At 36.4% G+C, this 13,800-nt stretch overlaps 1 protein-coding gene across 1 annotated transcript in view; it reads left to right on the top strand.

The window, feature by feature from the left end:
• Window positions 1-13,800, top strand: part of RNGTT (RNA guanylyltransferase and 5'-phosphatase) — a 191,722-nt gene that overhangs the window by 129,940 nt on the left and 47,982 nt on the right. The window lies entirely within an intron of this gene.

Genomic DNA, 13,800 nt, shown 5'->3' with positions numbered 1-13,800 from the left:
AAACACGAAAAACAGTAGCTAAACTCGTCCTTGGTTTTGGCATTGCCCTTTGGGATGCAGAAAACAGACAGGCTATGCTAGCTAGAATTCTTATATAAAGTAACTATTTTCTATTGTTTTTAAGCAAAATGGTGCCGACATCAGCTTTCTTCCATTTTAGAATTCTGCATAGTCAAGAAATGACACTTGTTTTTTTAAGGAAAAGCCTGAACTTTGCATTTTTGATAAGTTTTCTTTGGTATTGTCTATAAACCCATCAGTCTTTTTTGAAAATGGTAAGCTCCAGAAGCAAGAGACACGTAAATCTTTACAGCGATTCTAAATACTTTTTGCTTAATTCAGTCACTGCACATATTAAACAGGGAGGGAAGGGTGAAGATTGAGTCACTGCATTAAAGCTTGCCTTGGAAATAAATTTTGTTTAGGGCTGAGATCATCAATTTTTTTTGTTTTAAAGTTGCTTGTTTTAACATCTGGGTCTCACTACAACTGACAGTTTGAGTACTGATGTTAAGCTTTTATTTTTATTGTGTGTGTCCTAGGTAACCCAGTAGGGTTAAACAGTTAATACACAGACTGCTCACTTAGTCCAGAATGCTAGTAATGGTTCATCTAACTTTAGCTTATTGTATTAGTAAACATATTTGATGAATGTATGATAATCTTGAGGATATCAGGTTTACTCAACCAGATACACTTGGCTACTGACTTCTGAGTATTTCACAAAGTCAGAAACATCTGTTCATATTTTTGTGGTTGAAAGTGGTATATTAAGTCCTCAGAAGCAACACAGCTGCTTTAGAAAGCATACAGGAATATTTTATGTTTGATTTCAGATTCAGACGTATGTTTCACATTTGTTTGGCTGTTATTTAAACACCGAAAAGTATAACAGGAAATTCTTCTACTGAAAAAATTACCTGGTGTCTGCCAGGAATGCTGCTTTTATTATAGGATTCTTTTGATTTCAGCTGAAGCTTACAAATTCATAGTAGGAGCCTGTAACTCAGAAGCAAAATAAAACTATTATTTGCTTGATTAGTTAACACCAATGTCAAATAGAAAAATCTCAGTGGTATTGCATTACATTCAAAGAAAAAGATGATAATTTCATCAGAAAATGAATGTAATAAAAATTAGCCAGCAAAACTGTTGCTAAAAAGTTGGACACTTAGCAGTAAATTATTGAAGAAGGAGTATTCCATTGTTAAATTGGAAACATTTCCTATACATTTTCCATACTTCAGCTATGTGAAAATGTGTATATTGCTTATCAGGATGGATATAAGCACCTGGATTAGCCTCTGAATGCTGCAATACTTAAGTAAGCTTGTGTTTATGTTCCTCTCACATGCTTAAGAAAAAAAAAATCCTAGAAACTTGGCATTAGAGAAATAAAATATAATTATTCCAAACCCAATGAAGTATAATTATTCCAAATACATTTTACTCTAGCTCATGTGAGAGTTGACTGCTGTTTGTAGCACAAGTCCAGGTACATTCAACTAACAAAAAGAAAATTTAATGAAGTACTGGGTGAAAAATAACATTTTGCCGTTACTGGAAGAGAGATATTCATGTTAAGTAATGACCAATGAAAGTGTAGCTTCTATTCAGTTAAACATAAACAATAAAATATTGTGAATAAAATATTGCAGGTTTAATTGCTTTACTTGTTAATTTGGTTGTCTGATTACTGCTTGGTAAAATACGAACTTTTTAATGGAAGCATCCAAACTGTACCACGTTCAAAGTTGTTTTAAAAGAAACTGACTTAGTTTTAGACTTTGAAAAGGCAATTCCAGAGTTCTGGTCAGTGCCATATTAAACTCAACTTAAAGAAGGCCTGTTAGGTTTGATTTCTGAAAAAAAAAAACCCCAACAACCTAACAATTCTATTTTGACGAACAGAATGCTTGCTGCTGGCAATTCTAATATGGCAGTTTTAGGCATCCTGCCTCTCCCTAGCCCCACTGAGATTAAAAGCCAGGATTCATACTGGTTTCAGTGCTGTAGGTAGAATAGTTTTCCTTCAACAATCCACAAAGAAATTTGGCACGTTTGGCAGCAGAGTTGTGCAAATGTGTTTAAAGTACTATTATAAAAGCGTGTGCGTGATTTCAATAGTTAAGCAGTAATATTTATGGGAAAGGATTGTATGACTTTGTATTGATCTTTTAGTGACTGCAGACCTGAACTCAGAGTATTGATCTCAAATACGTGACAGCTTGAAATTGTGAGGATGGGGATTGTCTGTAATTCTCAAGTCTGTTCTGATTTACAGCCTTATCTTTAAACCCTAAAATGCAGGCATCTAAATCTGTGCTGCTGTTGTGTGTGGTCTTTTAGGTTGAACTCGTGTTGCTAAACTCCAGCCACACTGCCATGTATTTATAGTTCCATGTTCAATTAAATAGTGAGGGAAAAAAACATATGGGGTCATTATTTATTCAAAAGCATGAGACTAGAGCACAGTCAGCTGTTAGGCCTGTCTTTAGCATGGCATGTGTAATTGAGATCCTGATCAATTGTAAACAATCTTGTGCATTTTTCCTATGAATGAGGGAGTTCTCCAGGGAATTTGCCTGATTTTAGCCAGTGTGATTATTTTTCCATCTACCTAAAATTCCCCTGTGCTTTCAGTTGTGCATTTCCATCCATAGATGTCTGTAATAGTAATGCCAACTGCAAAATAGCTGCCATGTTTCACTCCAGATGTAGTTCCGTTCCGGATGGATGACTCATTTGTTTTTGTATAGGGCTCAGTTATTTCAGTATTGATATTGGGCAGTTTTGCCTTTGAATTAAAAAGAAAGGTCAGGCTTATGGCCTGTGAAGTACTTTCAGAATAAGCTGTACTATTAAGATGAAGATTCCATAACAAAGAATGAAAATAAAGAAAAAATACTATTGCATCCCGAGGAAAGACAGGTAATCTCAGTGACCTAATCTTGACACTCCTGTTCAGCACATATTTTTGAAAGAAATTGTGTCTTTGCACCTTAGCAAGTTGCATCTTATCAGCTGAGCCACAGTAATTGTCCCCTGTGTATTCTCACAGAGCAGCCCATCCAAGCATCACTGTGATGGTTTACAATAACTCTTCTTCTGTTGCATTTGCAAGGGTTTTAGTTTATGGTTTCGATCTCTTTTGATCATATCAAAATAGTTATTTTTATTGAAAACAAGCAACAAAACAACCCAACAACCTAATAAATTAGCTAAATGAAGGAGTAAGGTGTTCTTTTTCTGTGGTGAAACACAACAGTTGAACTGTAAAGCCCTCACATTTCATGTGCTTTAAAGTGGTAGGCCCACTTGCCAGTGCTTCTGTATCACTTTAGATTTACTAAGGTAATTGTCTCTCATCAGCAGTGTGAAGTGAAGCCCTTTCATCATGTAACAGTACCTTGCTTTTTTCTGAAATTATGATGATACTCATGGAAAATAAAATTACGGGGACATAAGCTCACCAACTGTTTACAGATGGTCTCTGAGTTAAATGGCCTTGTCAGAAGGAAATATATATAAGTGCTGTGTGCAACGTCTCAGTTATAGACAAGATCGTTTTTTGAAAGGTAGAGACTCTTTTTTTTCCCCCCAAAATGTCTGACTTTAAAAATATTTCTTAAAAAAGATAAAACCCCCAAGCTGATTCTGAACCTTCTTTAAATGTCACAAATATCATCTGAAAATGTCTACACGGTGCCAGTTTTGTGGTAGTAGCTTACAAGGATGTCCGTGCTCCCTTTTCCAGACTTTTAATTAGCCTGTGCAATTCTTTCAAATTTTATCTGAATCAGATATGCTAAAATCAAGTGAAAAGCCAAGTTTTGTCTCTATTGGTTTTGAGTAAATATCTTACTGGGTCGGTGGATTAGATGATTTCGTATCACAGAATAATCAAAGTTCTGTCTAGAACCTTGAGGTATGAGAAAGAGTCCGGAATTTTACTCATCTTCTAAGAGAGAAATACTGATAAAGTCTTACTTCTTTTAATGTGTGTGTATGTATACATACATACATACATATATATATATATATATATATATATAAAATCTGAAAGAGTCATCAACTCTGTTAGTAATCATTTTTTTCTATTGTAACCAAGAGAAAGTGTACCACATTGGGAATGGATGTAGGGGGAGGAGTAGGGAACATGTTTTAGGCAAAGGTTTTTTTTGCTTGGAAATTGTTGAGTAATGAAAAATGCAAAATGAAATACAATGTATTTGAGGACAGCAGAGGCCTCAGTGGCTATACTGGCAGTTACAGATCAACAACCAAATACAGATATCATAGCTACCGGCAAGTGAATGTTTTCGTTTTGTTAGATGTCATGTTGTCCTTTCTGTTCTGTAAATTAGAGCATCTGGAAAACAAAAATCTGGTTCAAAATAACCATGCTGTCTTGATTTGCTGTCATATAGATATGTTGTCTGTCACAAGATGACTTACTCACCTTACGAGCCAGTCTTCCTCACAGTTCTGCTTTCAAAAAACAAATCCTAACTGAAAAATGGTGAGAGTTAACTAAACAGCCAGGATATGCTGAGGTGACAGTATGGTTTGTTTGACCCGTGTTTTGTGCTTCCTCCTCTCTTTCTGTTCCTCCTTTTATTTGGTCAATAAACGACCAGTTAGAGCTGTGAGCTCTTTTCAGTCTTACTGGATTGCAGAACGCTGGTTGCCAAAGAACGCAAACTTGTTCTTACACATGCCATCCATTACAGAAGGGGAGCTTTACAACTAGTACCTTAGTGATGAGAATAATAATCCCATATTGCTCTAGCCTCTGGAGATCCATCTAGATTAGGGCTGCATTTACGTACAGTGGAGTTATGAGGCAGAATGCAGATGATGTCCCACAGCAATTACGGAACAAATAAGGACAAGATGTTGCAAATAGATGCAAAGATGCACAACATTGGGATGACAGCAGGAGGAGTGCAGGTTGGAATATATTGACTACATTTATAGTCATACTGTTGTTAAAGCAAGTGCGTGTTTTGAAGTTGCTTGCTTTTTATGGAATTTAAAAGTTGCAAATGAAAGTAAATGAGTAATTTGCTAAGCTGTTATCTTCAGGCATTCAAGTACAGGTCTTACTAGATCCAGACAAATTTAAGGGTAGGATTGTGCAAGGAGGTTGAAAGAGAATATTATATGTGGAAAGAAGAGTCTGGCTGTATGGGAAGTGGAAGCACAGGTAATACTGTGGTAGAAATATGCATGTGCAATTTTCACCTTTGGCATTGCAATGGAAGATACAAAAGCATGTAGATTTTGCTGTATAGTAAACCCAAAGTATCTAGATATATATTTATACTCAGATGAGGGTGTTTAAAATATTTTCTCAATGAGGTTTTTAAAGTAGTTTTCAAAGTAAGTATTTGAATCTAACTTCTATTTATACCCTGGTATACTGAACATAATGTCATACCTTCCAAAACTAATACACAGAATGCTCTTGGAATTTCAAATATTGGATTTCAAAAATGAACTCAGCCTCATCTTTTTATATGTTGAAGTGGCAGCCTTGGGCAATCTCCATCTGTCAGATAAATAGTCTACTTTAGCTACTAATTTCTTCAGATTTTTAAAGCTTTGCCTCATATAATCCAAAGATTACTTATATGCTTGCTAAATGGAATGTAAATGTAGCTCTGTGTGTTTTGTAGACCCTTTTTCTTTTTCTTGTTTTTTTTTTCTTAATGTAGACTTTGCTGTGGTTTGTGTCAGCTGTCATAATGATTAACCATTCTGTTTGATCCATTCCTATCTGTAAATGAGATCAAGAAAAGCTCCCAAGTTTCATATTCCTCTAAAATTTGCTTATCATGTGTCTTGGATACTCTGTCTTATTTTACCTTTGGATTTGTATTTTATTCTAAAATTTATATTCAGCCTTGTAGCTTATACTTCTTACCACTTGTGTATCAGAAAGAACTAGCCAGAAAAAAACTGATGCCATCCCTCATTAAACAAATCTAAGATGGTAGAAAATGGAGAAATAATCTCAGACTTCAGGTTAGCAGGTTTTGGGTTTTTCAGGAAGCAAATAGGTAATACCCAATGGCAGCTTCCCCTGAAGCACAGAGTGGTGCCTGAGAGCTGGCTTACCTTCAAGGACAGCTTCTTCAAAATGCATAAGAATACACTTCTCCAGCATTGGATAAGACAAGTGGGTATAACAAACAACTGGAAGGGCAACTGTCCTTATTTACCTGAACTTCTTGTGCAAGGTCGTTGAGATGCTCCTGCACCATATCCTTATCTCTGAATTGGAGAGAGATGGATTTGAAAACTGGACTGTTCAGTGGATAAGAGTTGGTTGGATGGTTCCTGCCAAAGGGTTGTGGTCAATGGATCTATGTCCAGGTGGAGACCAGTCATGAGTGGTGACCTCAGGGGTTCATCTTGGTACAAGTACTCTTTATCAGTGACATAGACAGTGGGATCCAGTGTACCCTCAGCAAGTTTGCTGATGACACCAAGCTGAATGGTGCACTTGATCCAGTAGAATGAAAGGGTGCCACCCAGAGGGACCCAGACAGGCTTGTAAAGTTGGTCCCTGTGAACCTAATGAGATTCAAGGAGGCCAAGTGCAGAGTGTTGCCATTGGGTCAGGGCAATCCCAGATATGTGTTAATTCTCACTCTTGCAGAGAAGAACTGGAGATTCTAGTGGATACAGAGCTGGACATGAGCCAGCAGAGTGCTATTGCAGCCTGGAAGGCCAACAGTATATTTGACTGCATCAAGAGGGGTGTCCAGCAGGTGAGGGAGGTTATTATCCCCCTCTGCACTGCCCTTGTGAGGCTGCAGTCTGGACTACTGCATCCAAGCCTGGAGTCTCCATTTCTGGAAAGATGCAGAATTGTTGGAGTTGGTCCAGAGGAGCATCATGAGGTGAGACCTCATTGCAGCTTTCTAGTACTTAAGGGAGTTTATAAGCAGGAGGGAGACTGACTTTTTACATGATATGGTAGTGACAGGACAGTGGGTAATGGCTTTAAACATAAGGATGGGAGATTTAAGTTCATATTAGGAGAGTAGTGAGACAGTGGCACAGGTTGCCCAGAGGTGCTGTGGATGCCCCAACTCTGGAGGCATTCAAGGCCGGTTTGGATGGTACCCCATGCAGCCTCATCCAGGTGGTTTGCCATATTTTTAAATAATGCATAATTTAAAGACTATATAATTTAAATAAAGGAAGTGTTCATCTTCCTTTTGCTAAAGTTATGAGCAATAGATACACATCTTCAATGTAATGAAGTTCATCTGTGAACTTATTTTTCTTTTGTACCAGTATAATTTAACTTTTTAAGTATGGGAGTCAAAAGATAATATTATTGAACATGCTGCTCAATACAAAATGTTATGAGCTTCTTTGACTTGTATTTTTGCATGTAGTCACTGTGATCTTCAGGCAAGGAATATTTGTTAGAGTCTGTGAGCGTGTTGCAGATGATAACTTGATGCAGAATGTTTTTCCCTGCGTGAACTGCCTGAGGTATTAATTAATGTTCAATTAGGTTTTGTTTTATTTGTTTCTTTGCTTGAGTTTGTTGTTTAATTGGAGATTTTTATTGTTATTTTTACTTTACAGATTGGTACATTTAAAAACATGTTTGAAAAAGAGCATTAGTGTAAAATTGTTACAGATCTCTAATGTAAGAATACAAATTGTTTTCCATGGTATTTGAACTGAAGAACCTTTTGTTTAAGGAGAGAAAGTTCAGTCAGCTTACTTCCTTGCATGCTGTGTTTTATTTCAAAGAAGAATAAAGCAAAGTTTTAGAGAAAAAAAAAGTTATCACAGCAAGAGTTGGTCGAACAAGCTGGACAGCAAAAGATATTGTATGTGTTTTTGTACTCTTCATCAGTCTCACTCTGAGCAATTTATCATGTAATTCCCTGATAATACCAAACTCACAAATCATAAAGGAACCAATTTCAGTGCTAAATAATGAATGTATTAAAGATAAAAAATAATACATGATAGTCATAAGAGTACAATGCAGTTTGCTTTGATACCATCAAAAAATGTTTTGGAATTGGGTTAGAAAATAGAGGTCCAGCTTTTTGTGTCTGACTGCATTCACAAGTATTTTGGAGTCTGCAGAGCATGTCAACAAAATAAATGATACAGGTTGTTTGCATTTCTACCACGTCAGTGTTACAGATACTGTATGCATGCAGTGGTAGTGTTCTAGAACACTAGCCGATTATCAGCAGTTCCATTTTCTCTGATAGCCAAGAGAAACTCTTGGTACATCCACTTATCTTAAAGCCTTAGAGACATTAGAAAAGAAGCCTATATCATTATTTTTAGAAGAATGATCCAGTGTTCTCTTGTTTTATAGCTATTCAAGCTGGGATGATTTGATTAAAAAAAAGTAATTGCCTATTATGATTTTTAAAAAATTAATGTTTGAAGGGACATTTGCATTCTGAGGAAGTGCATTGTATTTTTAGTATCTGTTACTGTAATGACTTAGGATCTGCCACGGGTTTGGTAATTCACATACCATCTTTTTGGCAAGCACCCAGCTTTTTTTTTCTCTTCCTGAGAAAAGATGCTTATCCTGTACAAACGCATTAAAGTCATTGAGACTATAGGTACATGTATCTGTCTGTAGGAGACCAATTTGCATAATCAAGGCACGATGATTCAATGGCAATGCAGAATCCATTTTGTTATTTATATAAGCAGTATGGAAAAGAACAGTGACTGCTGGATATCAAGCTTAGGCGCATTGTGCACTTTGACAGGGAGTAAATACCTAGTGCTTTGCAAAAGCCATTAATAGCTTTCAGTAGCTATTTGGTTCCATCTGGCAACATATGTAAGCATGTTCCTACAGGAGGATCCTATAAAGGCCAAAATTCCATATTTTCATAATTTTTTGCTTGCTCGCTTTTTACCGAACAGTCTTTTGACAGCAATTGTGAAGTACAAGCATGGCTTTGTACTGAATTCTATTTTGAAATCTACCTCAGTGTTTTTATCTTAAGCACGTGGAAGGAAGCTGTGTTCCTTCATAGGACCCACTTCGTTTTTAGCATCACTGTATATGTGAGAAATAAGCCTTGATTTTCATTTTGAAACCCAAATTTCCAATACTGTATGTTGCTTCGGTTTCACTTGAAAAGAATCATGTTATTTTATTTGTAAATATACGTGCCTCAGTGTGAATTGTGTGTATGTACACACACAACAGGTGACAGCTGCTTCTTTGTATTGTAAATACAACAACAACAATGAAAACACTTCCCTTGGCTTTTATGAGTCAAAACAAAATTCTCTTTCCCATATGTAACCATGCAGGAGGAAATGCTGTCCTTGTAGCTTTTGTCAATTTTAAAAGTAATCCATTTTATTACATCACACTTGGCTCTTTTCATATATTTCTATACTGGACATTCTGGACTTCTTTTGGTTATTTTGCCATTTTATGCACTATAATTTTCAGTGCCATGTTTTCCTCATTTAAGGCCAGATTGCCAACCTATTCTGCACCTGTACTGTAGCAACCAGTGTTGCATTGCTGGCTTTTGAATGGCAGCAAAGTTGTGTGTTGCTGCACAGGGAAACTGGTGGTGGTGTGTTGCTCTGCTTTGTGTAAGCTGGATAAATTCAATTCTCTAACCATAAAATTTAGATACGTGAAGATAGAAAAGCTTGTGAAGCAAAGGAGATTGTAAAGACAATCCTAATGTCTAACGCAAGGATTAAAAGTACACTTATTGGTATGCTGGTCATTTTGTCCATTGCTGTCAGACCTCTTGCTGTTGGTGAGATAGGAGAATAAGAAGCTTTGGACATTGTTTTAATGAGGCAGCTATTACATACTTCCCAGAAGAACTGCAGATATTTGTATCAGTTTTTAAAGTGGGGAAAAATGACATCCAAAGTGCAGAGAACTCTCCCAGGGAGCATAGCATGTTAGCAAGGAATGACAGAAAAATTCTCAGTCCTCAGCTGTACCCAGCAGATGGCATTTTTTCCCCTTATAAGTACTAAATATTTTCAGAGCTATGATCTTTGGATATTTTCATACTTAAAGCCTTTTCTTCACAAAGAATTAAAAGATTGCACTGTGGGCAAATATTAGAAATGAAATATAATGTGTATACCTCTACTTACAGGATAGAGAAAATTGGAATGAGAAAAGTGCAGTAGCGTAGTGAACTTGATTGTGTTTTTATCCCCTCAAGTTTGCATATCAAACCACCATCTGACCAACGTTTATAAAAACACTTTGCTCCTTTGGTGAGTGTTAAAGCATCAAATCTCACATGTTCAATTTTCTAATCTTTTTATTAAGCAGTGCAAAGTTCTGCCAAAAGGTGGGTATTCAAAGGTAGGAGATCAGTGGATGTGGGGGGCAGAGCAGAACAAGCTAACTCAGAAATGAAGTGGATGTCACCCAGTAAAGGCTCTGAACTGTTCTCTGCCCTCCAGGAGGAAACAATCATTATGGCATGATTAACCCTTCTCAACTAATAGAAGAACCCTTCTCAATTAATAATTCTTCTGACTTACTAATTTATGATGCTAACGATCCGTATGCAGAAATTGCCATTGTTCTTTCTAAACTCATTTAAGAGAAGCAGAGAACTCAGTCTTCACTGCCCAAGGTCTTTGTACTTACAGTTCTGCACAACAGTCACTTTGATAAAAGTATCCACAATTTATTTGAATGTTAAGAGAAGTGTTTTGGAATATGATTTGAGTATCAGAGACATGCAAATACTTTCATCCAGCTGAGACAGATAAAAAATAACTGGAAATATTATAACAGCAGAGGTATTAAGCTTCTGTTATTTAAATTATGTCTTTAAAACTGAATGATTACAACTACATTTTCTTCTGTTTCTCAGCCTTATAATAGGAAGTGATGAATGTTTTTTTCAGACTCTGATAATTTCTGTTTTTTTACCTTAGTATCTATTTTACATTAAACAGAGAGTCTTTCATGTATGATACACCACTTGTTTCCTTTTGTAATACTCAGAGATACGCACACTCCAAATGTCTGAAGGTAATATCCTGCCTTTTTTGGAGATAAAATTAAGGTTTAAGGTTCTTTGATGTTTTGTTTTTTTTTTTTCTCTCTGATGAATTTTTGGTTTGATGGAGCCTGTGTAGTCAAGAGGCATGCCTGCATCCACTCTGTGACATGATGAGCGTCCAGTGCTTTACTCCAGTAAAAAAAAAAACCTTTCACTTGAATAAAATTAAATGGTTACAGGCTATGCTAGGCTTCAGACACATGGGAAAAAACTGCTTAAACTCCCTGACAAAGTAGGTTTTTACTTGACAAGCCTGAGGAACAGGAATGAGCCCTAACTAGAACAGAAAAAACCCTTCTTTTAAGGATCTACACAGCCTTGTCTATTCTGTTGCTTTTCATTAGGTAGACTGAGAATCATTCATTTCCCGAAGGATTTTATATAGCATTTGGTCAAATGTTTGATTTTGTTGCTGAAAGCTGTGTTATGAAACTGATGTTTCTTTTAAGTGAAAGCTGATACAGAAAGATTTTTAAACAACTTTAAAAATCCACAACATAAGATGTGACGGAGGTAGACTTTGCAGAGTCCCTTTTCTGTTGCAGTCTTTTATGAAAGGAGTATCTTTAGCGCAACCTAGTTATGTACTTCAGTTTAATGCAAAAAATATACCTCTGCGATTGCTCTACCTAAATTATTCCTTTGATTCCTGAAGACTTGAAGTGATGTAAATTTATTACAAGGTGTAAAAGCACAGAAAGGATTTTTCTAACAAAGCCCTGTGACAGAAGTGCGAGAATATTATGGCCACTTAAAGTTAGTTCTTCTGCTGTAATAGCTCCAAGACCACAGATATGTTTTGAACTTAAAATGGCTATGTTGTGCTCTAGAACAGGAAGAGAAGTTGTTTTTTTAACAAAAAAAAAAAAAACAAGTTGAATTGCCAAGGGGCCTACAAAGACAGATGTAGAAAAGTTATGGAATGTTATTAGTGGTGAGATTGGATGAGCTGAGGAAGGAGATGGAGTGGGGGAAACCTTCCAGGTTTTAATTCTAGAGAGCTTCTCTCTTTGCCTTCATTTGAAATAATCTGTTTACCAGTAGCTACAGCAGCTTTCTACTCATATTTGCTGTACTTAATGAAACATAACTCTGAGGTTGTGTAGAAACCTACCAGCATTTTGTGTAAGGGGATACCACTGACAAACTTACACCAAAGTGAGTTTTATTTAAACTGCTAAGTGGAGAAAGGATAACCTATAGAGAAGAATAACTGTTATTTCAAACAGAATGAAAAGTGCATTTAGCCTGACTCTCCTTATCTGGGTGGGACTTTGAGCAACCTGCTCTAGAGGTCCCTGCCTATAGCAGGGGGTTGGAAATAAATAATCTTCAAGCTTCCTTCCAACCCAAACCATTATATGATTCTGTGATTGATTGGGACAGTTGCAGGACAGCTGTTTTTACTGTGTGTGTATGCAAGCTTGGAAAAGTTGGATAAGGGAAAATTTTGTAACTTATTCAAGGTCTTGAGTGGGAGATTGCACTCTTTCCTCACTCAGAAATCTTTAGCTTGGGTGTCTTCGGAATAACTCACCAGTTCCCTAGCTCATCCAAAAAGCTCTCTTCTTGCATTCTGGTCCTGAGGAAAATGCTTTCTTTTCCTTTCTTTTCATTTTCAAATATCAAATTGCTTTCTGTCGTCGTCCTGAGCGATTCATGCTTGAAAGAAGCAACAGTTTGTTGTCCAGTAATAAAAAGGTAGTCTTGAAAGTGGGTCCAAAGAATGGAATGATCTATTTAATTCTCAAGCGATTAAAGGATTTATTGATTTTTCAGTTTTCAAACTGATTTTTTGTCTGATAGATGTTCTTTTATTGGTTCAAGAAGAGAAATGTGTGCTCACGCAGTTAATTCTTTTTCTTCACAATTTATGTCAATCACAGATAAGTCTTCTTCCCATGCAGGTGCTGGATGTGAAAAATCAAAGCAATAGTCTGAGAGTGAAATGTAATATATTAAACAAAAAAATGTAGAATGGTAGGAATTATCAAAGTAATGCCATTGCCATTAGCCTCTACCTTTAAAATGTAGCAGAGAAGTCTAGCATTCAAAGGAAACGGACCCCAGGGGCTGTGTCCTGGAACACAGACTTGTGGCTGGGTAAGTGGAGTAATTCCTACCACTCCTAAATTGCATTCCTCTTAGGAAACTGGGTTGTAGAAGAAGATAAGAGACACTTTGTTGTTGGCTTTCTTAGCTGTTAGGAAACTTGACAGCAGGGACGTGTTAATAGGTAGGTTTCATGTACTCTGTTAAAGGAGTATGTGCTCTACAAGCTTCTCCTTTTTGTCTTTTTATAGGATACTGTTCCTATATAGACTCAGTTTTGTGTTACTGTTAAAGTTTTATTCATTCACCTTTCTTCCTCTTGTGTGCAAGTCTTCAGGGTTTTCTTCATGGTACAGATGATTACATTCTATTTGTTCTTAGTTCCTACACCAAAGTGATTAAAATCCTGGTTAAAATGCACAGGATATTAATGAAACAACCAAAATTACATTTGCATATACTGATAGATTTCTCTCTCTAATAATTTGGTAGATTTCTCTCTGTAATAATCTGAAGATGTAGGTAAGATGTGGAAAAAGCCAGTATTTTTTATTATGCTTATATGATATATTTTTTAAAAAAGAACAAATTTTGCATCAAAACCTTTCTCCTGACTTGAAAATATGTGCTTCAGTCCTTTTTCTTTCCAGTGATACCAGTCCTAGAT

This window comes from Lagopus leucura, unplaced genomic scaffold (genome assembly GCF_019238085.1).
Source record: "Lagopus leucura isolate 7727_CA_CO unplaced genomic scaffold, USGS_WTPT01 Super-Scaffold_73, whole genome shotgun sequence".
NCBI classification, from domain to species: domain Eukaryota; kingdom Metazoa; phylum Chordata; class Aves; order Galliformes; family Phasianidae; genus Lagopus; species Lagopus leucura.
This window is presented reverse-complemented; position numbering and strand designations above follow the sequence as displayed.